The following is a 14,609-nucleotide window of genomic DNA, read 5'->3' as shown; positions in this document are numbered from 1 at the left end:
CGGTATGGACCCATCCGTTTTTTTCCCACCACAGAACATGATTTCGACGTATCCGGCTTTTTGTAACTCCCGCCATGAAAATCCTCTTGAGGGATTTGTTTTCGACAAGAAGCAGAAAGTGACCTTAAGGGCATTAGCGCAGTCGAGTGGACTTGTTTGTTTCTATTAGTTTTACCTGCGGGAAGGTAGTGCTTTGTTCCATCGTGTTAGCCAAAATGCCAGATCGTTGGATTGCTCAAGATTGCTCGAACACTGGGGAGGATGGATTTACCCATCGTAAGTTTCCAAGAGACCCGGTTCGTCATGCAAAATGGATTGCACGGGTGCAAATGACGAGAGCTTCGTGGGTTCCAAATGACAGGTAGGTGTGTATAAAGGTGTGTACAAAACATAGAGAGGTGCTAAATGTGTCGATGTGCCCGTCGGTGCCGTGTCCGCGAGGCACGGCTCCGGCCGGGCTGGCTCCTGCATACTGTCTGGGTGTCTGTTGTTAGTTAGAAGTGATCCGCATATCATCAAAATAATGCTCGAAACAATAGGGTAATGCTCGTTTGTGAGATGTGAAAAGAGCTTCGATGTCTGAAGGGGCGTGTCCCATAGTAGGGGCCACGGCGTGTTTTCAATGGCGAATGTCCGGGGTGACGTCACGGGCAGTAAATGCAGCCAATAAGGCGAACACTTGGATGTCGAATGACACTTCCGCAACTTTGCGCACGGATGACTCGCTATCTGCTCATATTTATTTTTTCGTACGGACATTGAAGTGAATAATGTTAAATGTATTTTTAATTTCAGTATCTATTTTATAATGTTTATAGGGATGAGACTTGGGCTTTCAAATGAGTATCGATGACTATCGTTCATCTTCCTGGTAAAGCCTTGATTAAAATAGTTTGCCCTATATATTTGACCAACACACAATAAGCCACTGCATTTCTCTCAAGTTTTCCACAAACGACATGGTATTTAGATCACTCCTCAGAGTGTGTTAAATTTAGACTAAATAGAATCTCCAGAAGAAAAAGTGTGGCCATTTGCCTACCTGCTTCCCCACTGTCGCCCGCGCTATCGTCGGCCTGCTCGGTGACTGCACAATGGTGCTGCGCCCTCTCGCTTAGCTTCAGCGCTGAGTGTGCGTCACGGAGAAGTGAGAAAATGTTTTTCCCAGGAAGTTGGCCGGAGATTGGAGAAGTCGGGAATGCTTCAGTTTGCTTCCTCGTCTTGGACTCACTTGTGGCGAATGATGCTTCTATCACGGGTTGGATCTAGAAATTTAAACAGAGTCGGAGGTTAAAATCTAAAATATCAAATGGAAGGGTGAAAGGGCAACTCTTCCAAATATATATCCAGTAACTGAAAAAAATTTTAATCAGCACGCGCAGTAAAAAAAGAGAATTCATAATTTTACTGCATTTTCTTGCCACTAATGAGATTTGAGAAAAAAATGGGTGATAATCAATCAATAAATCAGTATTTATTGCTGCTGTGAGCCAATTTATACATATCATCATTGCAGTCGGGTGGAAAAATGTGTGGCATTATGTTGCCTCAACATTGAAAGTGTTTCTTTTTGTTGTTGTTTTAGACAAAAACAAGTGAAAATAGGTTGGATACACTTGAGTAGGCCTTTTTTTTTAATACATGATAGCCGTGATGACTTGTTCCGGAAGGAAGCCCATTAGCCCAAAAGGTTTGACATGATTATAGGGAGCTATTGTGGTGATGATGGTTTGCGAAAGCAATAGGAGATAGAATACAGACTTTGACAATGTGTTGTTTGTTAAACCAAGCAAGAGTTTTTTTTTTTTTTTTTTTAATGCTTAAAACATAGTGGTTCTGGCTATGTAAAAATCTGATTGAGCCAATCCCAACTGTCATCGGGCAGGAGGCAGGGTACATCCTGAACTGGTTGCCAGCCAATCCTCAGGCACATGGAAACAGACAACAGTCGCACTCAATCACACTGAGGGGCAATTCAGAGTCACCAATTTTTACATGTTTTTGGAAAGTGGGAGGAAACCGCAGTGTCCGGAAAAAACCCACGTAGGCACGGGGAGAACATACTAACGCCACAAAGACTGGGCCGGCATTCGAAACGTGGTCTTCAGAACACTCTAACCAGTTATCCCACTTTTCTGCCATATTATATAGATGTATATCCCCCCAACATGGTAACATTTTAGCTGCTATCACGTCATGTCATTATCCAAGTCGCTTATCCTCACAAGGGTTGCGGGAAAGCCGGAGCCCATCCAAGCTAGCTTCGGGCGAAAGGCGGACCACACCCTGAACTGGTCGCCAGTCAGTCGCAGGGTAGATGATATCGACACTATCACTGAGCGGGAATCGATCCCACGCTGCCCGCACCAAAGGCAGGTGTGTGTACCACGATGCCATCAGTGCATTTTGGATGTTGTGCTCCACTTAAATCATAGTGGGAAACATGGCATGTGGGGAATAATTACTGACTAGGGGCACGTCACAAGGCTAAGTGGTAAGCGATGCCCTTATTTAAGTGGTGTTATGTACACTATATAATAGGATACTACATTCACAATATTCCTTAGGACACCTGTCACCACACACCTCAAGCACACTGTGCATCTATGAATAATTTGTACAAATTGCTGTCAGTGAAGCTGACATACAGCCGCATTCCCCTCTGCCTCTCCTCATATGTCTCCTTCCTCTCCCACCCTCCAGCATTTTCACCCCCCCCCCCCACGCCCAACATACGCACATGCACTTACACGCAGACACACAAAAATTCAGTTGGAAAGACCCGAAGAGAGCAGACTGTGACATCCTATTATCAGCAATAATACTGATCCTTTTTCTCCTCTTACAAGTTAAATTGGGGTGAGAACGGCATTGTACGTGATAGTTCGTGTGGACGTGCAAGCATGTCCAGTGTACTGTGTTGTAGATACTAGAAATACTCGGGACATAATATAGGATTACTGCTCATACACACTAGTGAAACAATCTTGTCTTTCATACGGCATAATATCCATCCATACATTTTCTTTGCCGCTTATCCTCACGAGGGTCGCAGGGAGTGCTGGAGCCTATCCCAGCTGTCACCGGACAGGAGGCAGGGTACACCGTGAATTGGTCGCCAGCCAATCACAGGGCACATTGAGACAAACAGTCATACTCACAATCACACCTAGGGGCAGTTTAGAGTGCTCTATTAATGTTGAATGTTTTTTGGGATGTGGGAAGAAACCGGAGTGCCCGGAGGAAACCCATGCAGGCACGGCGAGAAAATGCTAACTCCACACAGACGGGTCCGGGATTGAACCTGAGACCCCAGAACCAACGCTTTACCGGATGAGCCACTGTGCCGGCACAGCATAATATATGAATGAAAAAAAATCTGTAGTGTGTATGAGAACAGTAGTAGTGTGAATGAGAGGTTTTCATTGGTGTGTATTAATGTTTCAGAGTAGTGAGTATGAGAGCATTTCATTAGTGTGTATAAGACAGTCTCAGTAGAATGTATGAGTGGAGTAGCCTGTGAGTTACTCAGTGTATGAGAGTAGTAGTGTGTATAAGAGCATTCTGTAGTGTCAATGAGAGCATTCCAGTTGTACATAGTAGTGTTTATAAAGCATTTCAATCCGGTGTGTGAAAGTATTTCAGTAGTGTGCATAAGGGAATTTGAACAACAATTGTTTATAAAGTAGGCGGCAAGGTGGATCAGCTGGAAAGCGTTAGCCTCACAGTTCTGAGGTCCCGGGTTCGATTCCGGACCCGCCGGTGTGGAGTTTGCATGTTCTCCCCGTGCCTGCTTGGGTTTCCTCCGGGCACTCCAGTTTTCTCCCACATCCCAAAAACATGCAACATTAATCGAAGACTCTAAATTGCCCCTAGGTGTGATTGTGAGTGCGACTGTTTGTCTCTCTGTGCCCTGCGATTGGCTGGCGACCAGTTCAGGGTGTACCCCGCCTCCTGCCCGTTGACAGCTGGGATAGGCTCCAGCACTCCCCGCGACCCTCGTGAGGATAAGCAGCGAAGAAGAAGGATGGACGGATGATTATAAAGTAATTCATTCATGTATATAAGGGCATTTTGAGTACTAGATGAGAGCAGTAATGTGATAATGATTACTTCAGTCATATGACAGTGTTTCAGTAGTGTGTATGAGAGGATTTGAGTAGTGTATGAAAGCATTACAGAAGTGTATATGAGAGCAGCAGCGTGTACGAGAGTGTTTCAGGAGTGTGAAAGTCACTGATTCAGTATTGGGTAAAACAGTATTTTAGTAGTATATGAAAGGATTTCAGCAGTCTATGAGAACATTTCAGGAGAGTGTATGACCTTTGGAGAATTCAGCTGTGCTCACAAAAGAATTTCATTTGAATGAGAGGGGAAAAACATAATAGTGGGTTTATGAGCGAGCATTTCAGTCGTGTGTGTGAGAAGTAAAAGTGTATTCTGTCCCAAACGGACCTGAAAAGCTCCAGTCCCGCTCAAACACTAACACAAACATTCTTACACGCAAACAGGCTTTAAAGCTCACAATCGAGGCAGATTAAAAGTGTCTCCCCAGTGCGCACTCACTGTCTGAGAGCAGTGGAGTTCAAGAATATCGTTCCTATTCTATTTTTTATTTCATGACTCACATTTTGCGCTAACTACGCCGAAGAGTTCGTGTGCAGCTTTTGATAGGAGAAGATGGTTTTCCCAACAGAGCACTCATTGCATTCAATTTGTAATGGGAGTTACACTCCCCCCCTGGTGAATTGTGACTTCACAATTATTCTTAAACGCAGTGTGCAATTTGCATGAGTTGACGAATAATGTAATGGGCTCCGGCGGGACAGATATTTAAAAAAAAAAAAGTCACCTGATTGTGTTTAGAAGGGAGAATTAAGTGCAATCACGTTGACACGGGTGCTTGCACTCACATTTACTGCTGTGCTCTCCTGCTGAGAGAATATGCTATTTAAACTGAAACATTCAAGAATGTTACAGGGCAATGTGATAGTTTTCTTTTTTTTGTCATGTTGACATCACACACATTCAGCAGCACATGGATCAGAACATGCCGTGCATGTTGTGAAAGGGTGTAAATGCCTTTTAATGCCGCTTTTAATGCCAGTCCCACATATTATAGGGAGAACTATAATATTAGAAAGGGTTAGTATACTTCTACTCCACTGCAAACTCCAAACATATTAAGCAAATTCTGACTGTCAATCCAAGCTTGCTCTTAGGTATTGCTAATATTGTGGCCGATTAATATACTATTTGTTTGTTTTTATTTTCTGACAGTGGCTGTATATTGAATGGTTTGTGGGTTTAAGGATGATCTCTTAATATCAGTTGTAAATAAGGTACTGTGTAAAAGGTTTTCATATTGTTTCTGCTTGTTGTAGAAATAGTGACAATTTATAATAATTTGTGTTTTAGAATACAACCAGAAAACCCAAAACATCACATTAAAGGTGAAATGAAAATACTTTTTTGTGACCTAGCTCCACTTCGATCACATAAATATATACATATTGATTTGTAAATCAAAAAGTGAAATGTTCTTAAAGGTCTAATCCAGAGGACCTATATTTTATTTATATATCACACAAACGTAGCTAATTTTTCATTAAAAAAATATTTTTTAAATTCTCAACATACAAATGAAATAAATTAGCACCAAAGTGAACATTTTCTGTGTAATCCGAATGCCTCCGACGTCTGTTTCAAACCAGGCCCAGTTGAAGCTGCTGCCATGTGACGTCACGCCAAGACAACCCCAGTAAACACAATGGCTTCCTACAGACAATCATATACGGTGCGAGTGCGATCGAGAGGAGATAGGTAGCAGTGATGAAGTAGTTTTTATGGAATGCTCTGTGGAAGAGATGGGAACTGAAGAGGAGGAATTTTCCTATTCTTCCCATGTTCGACAAACATCCCCTGCAGGTGTAATTCAACCATACATGTTCGACGCTGAGTTGACGACACAAGGACAGGATTCGGCAAGACCTGACGAAGTTGACATGGGACTTCGCACCCAAAACAGACTGGTAGATGCCTCGAGAAATCTACGTACACCTTGTTGACGAAATAATCTAATTCAAACACGTTCAAACGTCTGATGCTGCTTGCACACAACAGTGAGTCGTTTGTTGTTGTACTAGAGAATGAATCTGAGTAAAACAAAAATCAAAAACTTTGGTATCATTCTGCATTTAAAGATCCCATTTATAGGCCATTCTTCCAATTATTCACATGCATTTAGCCCGAATTTTAAATAATGCACCTAAGACTTGAGAGCACACACTGCCGTAGTCGAAGTTCAGGAAGACTTCAGCGCCAACAGTACACTAACTTTATACAGTCTCCAAATTTCGTCACCTACATCACATGGATACGGATATTAGCTGACATATATACTTGTATTGGTATTGTACTTACATTTAAAATTAGGTAGATATTTGTCAATACTTAACAATTGAACAGATATGTACTTGCTACTGAAGCCAAGTGAACGCTGTACCGGGTTTTCAAAGCAGTCCTCTGTGAAATGCTTGGAACATATTACTGACCACTTTGATTTGTAAGTCCAATGCGCCCAGTTTGTCTACACAAACCTAGTCCATAACCTGCCTAGCTGTGCATGTTTCGGCCATTCATGTAAGATGACTCCGTCAGTGTTTGACGCAGAACAGCTGTATACAACACACTTCCTCGATCACCACCCTTGCTAGCTTTTTCTCTCTCTGAATGTTATCTAGACGTGACGTCACAAACCGGGGAGTTACGGAATTTGCCGAATCTAAGCGACATTTCGAACTAAATCTTGAGACTGACTTTGACGCTAATTTATTTCATTTCTGAAGTGTTGATAATTTTTTTCAATGAAATTTTAGCTACACTTGTATAATAGACCAATAAAATACATTTGCTCTGGATTACACATTTAAGAATCAAGGCTGTCCATAACTGTCTCAGTATCAAAAAACATTTTTTTGAAACAATTAACGCAAACACAAATGGAAACAAAATGTGATTCAAGCCATCGCTAATGCCTGTAACCTTACATGCATTCAATTTAACTACGGATTATAAAATGATGAAACAGGTATCAAAAACAAAGTTTGTGTTTTGCCTCGCCTTTGTTTTGTTTTTTTATGCTACGGTGCTGATTGTCAAGTCAATATCGACTAATCGACGGGAGCATTCAATTTTTTTCACTTGTCAACTCGCTATCTGACTAGGACAAACACTAGCTGTTTGTTGTTTTTGTTTGATGGCCACGTTAGAGGTTTCAGATGCTCATTGACCGATAATCATAATAGCAACTTTTTTCAGTCACAAAAAGGAATCTGGTGAATTTGATTTAGACTGTTAACCAGCAGGGCACGTGCATTTTGAGAAGGGTGTGCATAACCCTTGTACTTATATTCCATTTTTCCATCGTTCAAGTTGGAGCTCCACACCACATTATGAATCAATCTCATGGTGTATCCCAGTTGTTTTGTAATTTGACGTGACGGTGGTGACCATAAAGGATGGGCAATAGCTCTTAGCTCATTAGCTCTTTAGGGACACATGAATATTGAAAGCCCACCTTGACCCAGTCGCTGTCACCGCTACGAGCAACATGGATTCCTGGGAGAGTGTTATTATTTTCAGGTTTTTACGAGGTGACACCTGTGTTGCTATTCACAGTGAGCACTCCGATATCTCACTGCTTCATACACATTTTCTCTCTTTCTCTCTCACTCGCTCATTCTCTCTCCTTGTTATTGACTCATTGCTGCATTAAAATGAGCAGCTGTCGAAAACAATGAGATGGATTGGAAGCAGATCATTCAGAGCATTTGTCCACAGTCTTCACACAAGCGAGGTGCGTTTTGGAGTCTTAACTAGACCAAGCGCTTCATTGCAAGACTGGAAACTGACTTAAGAAATGAGATGTGCATGTATGCATGGCAACGTGCGTCAAACTTCTCCTCCCTTGGGGATGCTTTTGCTCATCCATCAGTAGGCTGCAGATGTCCTCCAGTATTTCATCCACAAGGTAATACTTCCACTGACTAGATTAAAGCCGTTTCCGACAGCCGAGAGAGTGAACACGCTGCGAATCGATCTCCGGAAAAATGATGGATTTGATTATCTACCCTTTTGCAATGTTTTAAGACTAATTATCTTCTAAAGTTTTTCTAAACCCTGTAAAAAGACAAACAATATGCTTGAATTATGACTTCCTCCTTGGCACAGGCAGTATATTAAAAAAGGGCAGCCTGTTCCAGGAAAGAAAATAAGTATTTGAACACGCTGCTACATTGCAAGTTCTCCCACTTCCAATCATGGAGCGGTCTGAAATTTTCATGGTAGGTGCATGTCCACTGTTAGAGAGAATCTAAAAAGAAAAATCCAGAAATCACAATGTATGATTTTTTTAACGATTTATTTGTGTGATACAGCTGCAAATAAGTATTTGAACACCTGTCTATCAGCTAGAATTCTGACACAGAAAGATCTGTTAGTCCGCCTTTAAAAATCCACCTCCAGTCCATGTATTTTCATGAATCAGATGCACCTATGTGAGGTCGTTGACTGCATAAAGACACCTGTCGACCTCATACAATCAGTAAGACTCAAACTTGTAACATGGCCAAGACCAAAGAGCTGTCCAAAGATACTAGAGACAAAATTGTACAACTCCACACGGCTGGAAAGGGCTACGGAGAAATTGCCAAGCAGCTTGGTGAAAAAAGGTCCACTGTTGCAGCAATCGTTAGAAAATGGAAGAAGCTAAACATGACGGTCAATCTCAATCAGAGTGGAGCCACATGCAAGGTATCACCTCATGGGGTCTCAATGATCCTTAGAAAGGTGAGGAATCAATCCTGGACTACAGCACAGGACTTGGCCTGAAAAACGCTGGGACCACCGTTTCCAAGGTGACTGTTGGTAATATACTAAGACGTCATGGTTTGAAATCATGCATGGCACAGAAGTTTCCCCTGCTTAAACCAGAACATGTCAAGGCCTGTCTTAAGTGTGCCAATGACTATTTGGATGATACAGATGAGTCATGGGAGAACGTTTTGTGGTCAGATGAGACCAAAATGGAACTTTTTGGTCATAATTCCACTAACTGTGTTTGGAGGAAGACGAAATATGAGTTCCATCTCAACAACACCATCCCTACTGTGAAGCATGGGGGTGGTAGCATCATGCTTTGGGGGTGTTTTTCTGCATATGGGACAGGATGAATGCACTGTATTAAGGAGAAGATGACCGCGGCCATGTATTCTGAGATTTTGGGGAACAACCTCTTTCCCTCAGTCAAACCATTGAAGATGGATCGTGGCTAGGTCTTCCAACTTGACAACGACCGGAAGCACACATCCAGGAAAACCAAGGAGTGCCTCTGTGGCTAGCCAGTCTCCAGACCTTAACCCAGCTGAAATTCTATGTTTCTCAGTGACAGCCCAGAAACCTGTCTGATCTAGATAAGATCTGTGTGGAGGAGTGGGCCAAAATCCCTCCTGCAGGGTGTGCAAACCTGGTGAACAATTACAGGAAATGTTTGACCTCTGTAATTGCAAGCAAAGGCTACTGTACCAAATGTTGACATTGGTTTTCTCAGGTGTTCAAATACTTATTTGCAACTGTATTGCACAAATAAATGAAGAGTTTGTTTTCAAAACGAGACATAGGCATTTTTTTCAGATTTACGTAACTCGCGCCAAAATTATCCATTCGCAGCTGGATAATTTTGGCGCGAGTTTTGAAAACAAACTCTTCAAATGGTTTTAAAAAAATCATACATTGTGATTTCTGGATTTAGAGAGAGAGAGAAAGAGAGACAGACAGAGAGAGAGAGAGATTTTTTTTTTTTTTTTAATTGTCTTATTTTGTGTTTGAAGATTATGACACTGTTGGGTTTTATAGATACTTTCTGGATTTAAAAAAAGAACATCCAGTTAAGAATATTATCCATCCATTGATTGATTTTAACTTAGTGTCACATATCAGCTGGATGCGATCTCAGCTGGCGACTTAGCAGATGTGGTGGGCTCCAGTCTCAACTGGACTCAAAACAACTTAAAATGTTCAGGACCCGTGACCGATTAAGAGTTCTGGTTATGTTTTTGATTAGCAACGCTAGTGGTGCGTTTGTCCAGTGCAGCAGTAGCCCAACAAGCCACACATCAATTTACGCGTAACACTTCTCGTGTTTAGGGTGAAGTGAGGCTGGCAAAAGGCAGACTTCATCCTGGACTGGATGCCTGTCAATCACAGGGTGCTTGCACGCCAGCCACTACTACAAACCTACTCTACCAATGGCCCTCAGTCAAAATAGATAAATAAATAAACCTCAAATGGGCCAGAGAGTGACTGATTAAATATTCAGCATGCTACAACAACGATGACAAGCGGTCCAAAAATGGCAACCAAATGGAAATATGCAAAAGCTTCTTCATATGCTAAACAAGGGTTCATAATTTAGTCATAGATGAGAGTCCTTACTGCATAAGTATCTCGTCATGTTTCAATATAAGCACTTTTTTTTTTCTTCCTTCTTTCTGATGGCCTCAGCCAGATGAAACGGTTCTGCCCTTCCGACAGGACTCTTATCATCAAACCACAAATTAATATCCGTGGCCTACTTAAAAAAAAAATGCATACAAGTAATTTGGAACAGCACCACGGTTGAGCGAGCGAAAAAAAATAGATCCACATTTAAAACAAAAAAATATTGCTAATTTAACTACGTGCATTATTTGTGTAAAACATTTGAAGAGTTTGTTTTCAAAACGAGACATAGGCATTTTTTCAGATTTACGAAACTCGCGCCAAAATTATCCAGCTCCGAATGGATAATTTTGGCGCGAGTTTCGTAAATCTGAAAAAAATGCCTATGTCTCGTTTTGAAAACAAACTCTTCATTTATTGTCACTATTTGCAGTGGTACTCTATGTTGAGGAATAGATAATAGACATTTTCACCCATTTTCTTCAGTGCCCATGTATAAATACTGCTTTTACAAAGAGGAAAATGTTCAGTGTCAGCTCCTGTACAATAAAAGCAAGGTTTTTAATCCCGCATTGAATATCATTATATGATGCTGTGTGCGCTGAGTGTATAGTCTTCCATACGTCCTTGTCATTACGATGAGCCGTATTCGAGTCTTCAATTTCAGGCAAGGGGGAAAAAAAAATATGAAGACATATTGAGCGCGACAAAGTCTTGACCCCTCCATCTGCATTTTAGCATGAGAGCACCTCTTTAGTTCGCCCGACACAATGGCAGCACATTGGAAATATGCAAGTTTTATGTGATAGCATCGTGTGAAAAGAGAGGTGTAAAATATTATCAGCGCTATTCATTCAAGGCTTTCTCCCCCAAATGAACAGGAACATCATTTTGAGATAACGTTATTAAAATATTTTAACAATGTAATATTCAATGATACATTTTCTTCTACTTTCACTACCTTGAGGTGTATGAACACTGTTTGTCCATAGATGCTATATGCTAATATTTCACACCAAAAAGCATTGGATGCTAAAATAATGCTGAATTTATTGCAATTGGACAATGTGTCTTCATTTAAAAAAACAGCAAAGAAGTACCATAATTTACAGCCTACAGAGTGTACCGGATTAGAAAACTCATCTAGTACATTTGTAAAGGAATTACCATTTGGTACATACATAAACCGCACCTGTGTAAAAGCCACAAGTCCCCACATTGAAACCCACATTGAAATACAAGATATTTACAAAGAAAGACGGTACACAGAAAGAATTTTCAAAGTATAGTAAGTACCTTAGCTTAGCAACAACACGGTAGCAACAGGGCTGGTAAAAAAAAAAAAAAAAAAAAACATACCGGTAAAAAAAAACAGCTACACAGTAGCAACGTGGCAGCACAGCACTAACAAAGCCGGTTAAAAAAAAATAACATACCTAAATCACTGGGAAGCAGCAGCAACACAGCAGAAACACGCTACTGTGGTGCTAATGCTATCGTGGCGCTAACAGGGTCAGTTAAAAAGAAACACACCGGTAAAAATCACTGAGACACGACAGTAACACAGCAGCAACACGCTAGCACAGTGCTAACAGGACCGGTTAAAAATGAAAAACATACCGGTAAAAGTCACCTCCTCTGCACATATATTCCACTCTTATATTTTCCGCTCGAGTGCCCCCTTGGGCCGTTAGAAAAAAATTGCACAAATTAGCCGCATCACCACATAAGCTGCAGGGTTGAAAGCGTGTCAAAAAAAGTCATGGCTTATAGGCCGGAAATTACAGTATTGTTCTGAGTTTAGAGTGCAATGGAATTTGCACTTAATGTAATTGACCCGTCATGGATACTGGATCAACTCATTCTTATATGGCATCCATTTGTACTCGACTTGGTTGTCAAATATGGTAAACTTGCCATATATAACAATATTCCATTGAACTGATGAAAATTAAGTTCAGCACTTTCAAATGACAAGTGGTCTTAAAAGAGGGAGGTGGGGGAATACTGTACACGTGTTGCTACCCATGAAACCAAAGTTGTCTATTCCACCTGCTCAACAAGTCACTCATGCAAAGCTCAGGGAAGCCAAACCACCCGACATCATTAAATTGGGTAAAACATGGAGTGACAAAGAAGACATGGCTGTAAGAGTTGGAAGCTTGGCAGGTGTGCCCACTGAGCTGAAAGGGAGCACGCATCTGGTTAAACGTCTTGCTGCAAGTTAGATAACAGTGCTTAAGGCTCAATCCAGTCGGAATAAGACACTGACTCATTATCGCACCCAGTGAGAGTTTTACTGCCAGTCAGGCCTCAAAGACTAAGGGACTGTTCAACTTCTGGTTTGGGTGCTGTCAGAGAGGAAGGATTGGGAAGCACAAGAGACTGAATCGAGTTTCTAATGAATGGCAACCATCTCAATCACTTTCCCATCTGTCTTTCGATCGTTCCCTTGTGCTTACTACCGATGGGATAAGCGCGCCATCAAGGCTCGTAAGAGAATATAAATCAACACACCCCTGTTAAAATACAGTGCGACAGCCAAAGACGACACACGACCATTCTGTGTTGTTGATCGACTTCCTAGTTGTTCAAACTTGGAATCATAAAACTTGAATTACTGTACAGCATGGGTGCCCAGACTTTTTTATCACAAGATCTACTTTTCAAGCAGCCAGCCACTCGTGACCTACCGAGGACGTGGGGGGTGGGGGGCTCCCAAACCGTTTTAAGGTTAATGTTATGTTGCTTCCTATATTTAAAATAAAGAATTAGCTTTTTGTGTACTGTATTGTCTGTGCTTTCATCCTGGATCAGGCTGTGCCAAGGCGGAATTTTAAAATGACACACCATCTCCTCCTGCACTTTCTACTTTGGCTTAAGACATTCGATTATTCACATACTCCGACAGTCATTGCATCTTAAAACAGCAGAATTTCTTTTTTAACTTTTTCCATTAATATTGAAAGTAAACATAAACAGCTTGTCTAGCTTCTCTTTGCTCTACATTGCCCAGATTGTGTTGCTAACTAAAGCAGCGGTGGTGGATGCTGTCATGATAAAACACATTGATGGGCTGCGTAAGTACTGTAACATTTGTAATTATGAGTGTACGTCTTTAAGAGCGCGGGGGGGGGGGGGGTTGTAAGGTAAACCAGGAAAAAGAGTGTGGCGGAGCAGCGGTCGTTGCTAGAGAAAGTTCCATGTGCTGCCTAAAAGAAACCAGTGGCTTATTCTTTTCAATTTTACAGTACGTAGGTTGTGCCACTGGATGTAACAACCAGTCATCCCTCACTCATTGGATCACTTTGCAAAATGCCACAAACTGAATAGCTGTATGTTACACTTTCAATTTGCATTGAATTTTTTTTAATTTATATTATTCATATATTTGCGAAGAGACTGCATCAGCAGTGCACAATTGTGCACGTGCACAGTTTCGAGGGAACATTGGCCGACGTCTTTTGACTGCCTCGCGATCTATCAACGCATTGAGCACCCCTGTGATACAGTCTCCATTTTAAGTAACATTTCATTACTGAATTCAATTAAACCAACATGATTCACCTTCTGACAAACTATGAAAGGAAGAGGGAACAAAAAGCGTGTTGAAGAACAATTGTACAAGGTTTTTCTCTCAGACCACAAAAAATGATTTTAAAACTGCATTTTGAGAATCGTGTACCTTACCGAACATGGCAAGAATGCCGTCATTTCATTTGACCGTGACAATCTGCGTATTATTGTTAATTTTTCATTTTCAACTGGCTAGCAGGTTGACCTTAGGGGGACTGTGCACAACAGATGTCCTCCCAACTGGAAAGATTTGTAGTATACTTGCAATGACGAGTGGGCACATATTGCCAGATCAAGATGTGCTCTGCTGATGAACTCCTACACGAAAAGACTGAATGTGGTCATTCATGTCAAAGGTGCTTCAACTAAGTTTTTGTGTAATGTGCGTATGCCTACATCTACCTAACTTGTTGAAAATATTGTACAGATCAGCTTTTATCTCTTTTTACATCACAAAAGCCCGGTAATTTACTTCCCATATCCACTTTAGCGGCCACTTAATGTACAGGTGAATCAGACAGACCGAAAGAGAG

At 41.4% G+C, this 14,609-nt stretch overlaps 1 protein-coding gene across 5 annotated transcripts in view; it reads right to left on the bottom strand.

The window, feature by feature from the left end:
* LOC133514453 (protein phosphatase 1 regulatory subunit 29) overlaps positions 1-14,609 on the bottom strand; it is a 79,070-nt gene that overhangs the window by 48,084 nt on the left and 16,377 nt on the right. For 4 of the 5 annotated variants that reach the window (XM_061846171.1, XM_061846172.1, XM_061846168.1 and 1 more), the window contains one exon: positions 1,043-1,265. The gene's annotated coding sequence lies outside the window, so the exon portion shown is untranslated. The remainder of the gene's footprint in view (positions 1-1,042; positions 1,266-14,609) is intronic. The other variant, XM_061846173.1, reaches the window with a different exon arrangement.

This window comes from Syngnathoides biaculeatus, chromosome 16, assembly GCF_019802595.1.
Source record: "Syngnathoides biaculeatus isolate LvHL_M chromosome 16, ASM1980259v1, whole genome shotgun sequence".
In the NCBI taxonomy this organism is placed as follows: Eukaryota; Metazoa; Chordata; class Actinopteri; order Syngnathiformes; family Syngnathidae; genus Syngnathoides; species Syngnathoides biaculeatus.
This window is presented reverse-complemented; position numbering and strand designations above follow the sequence as displayed.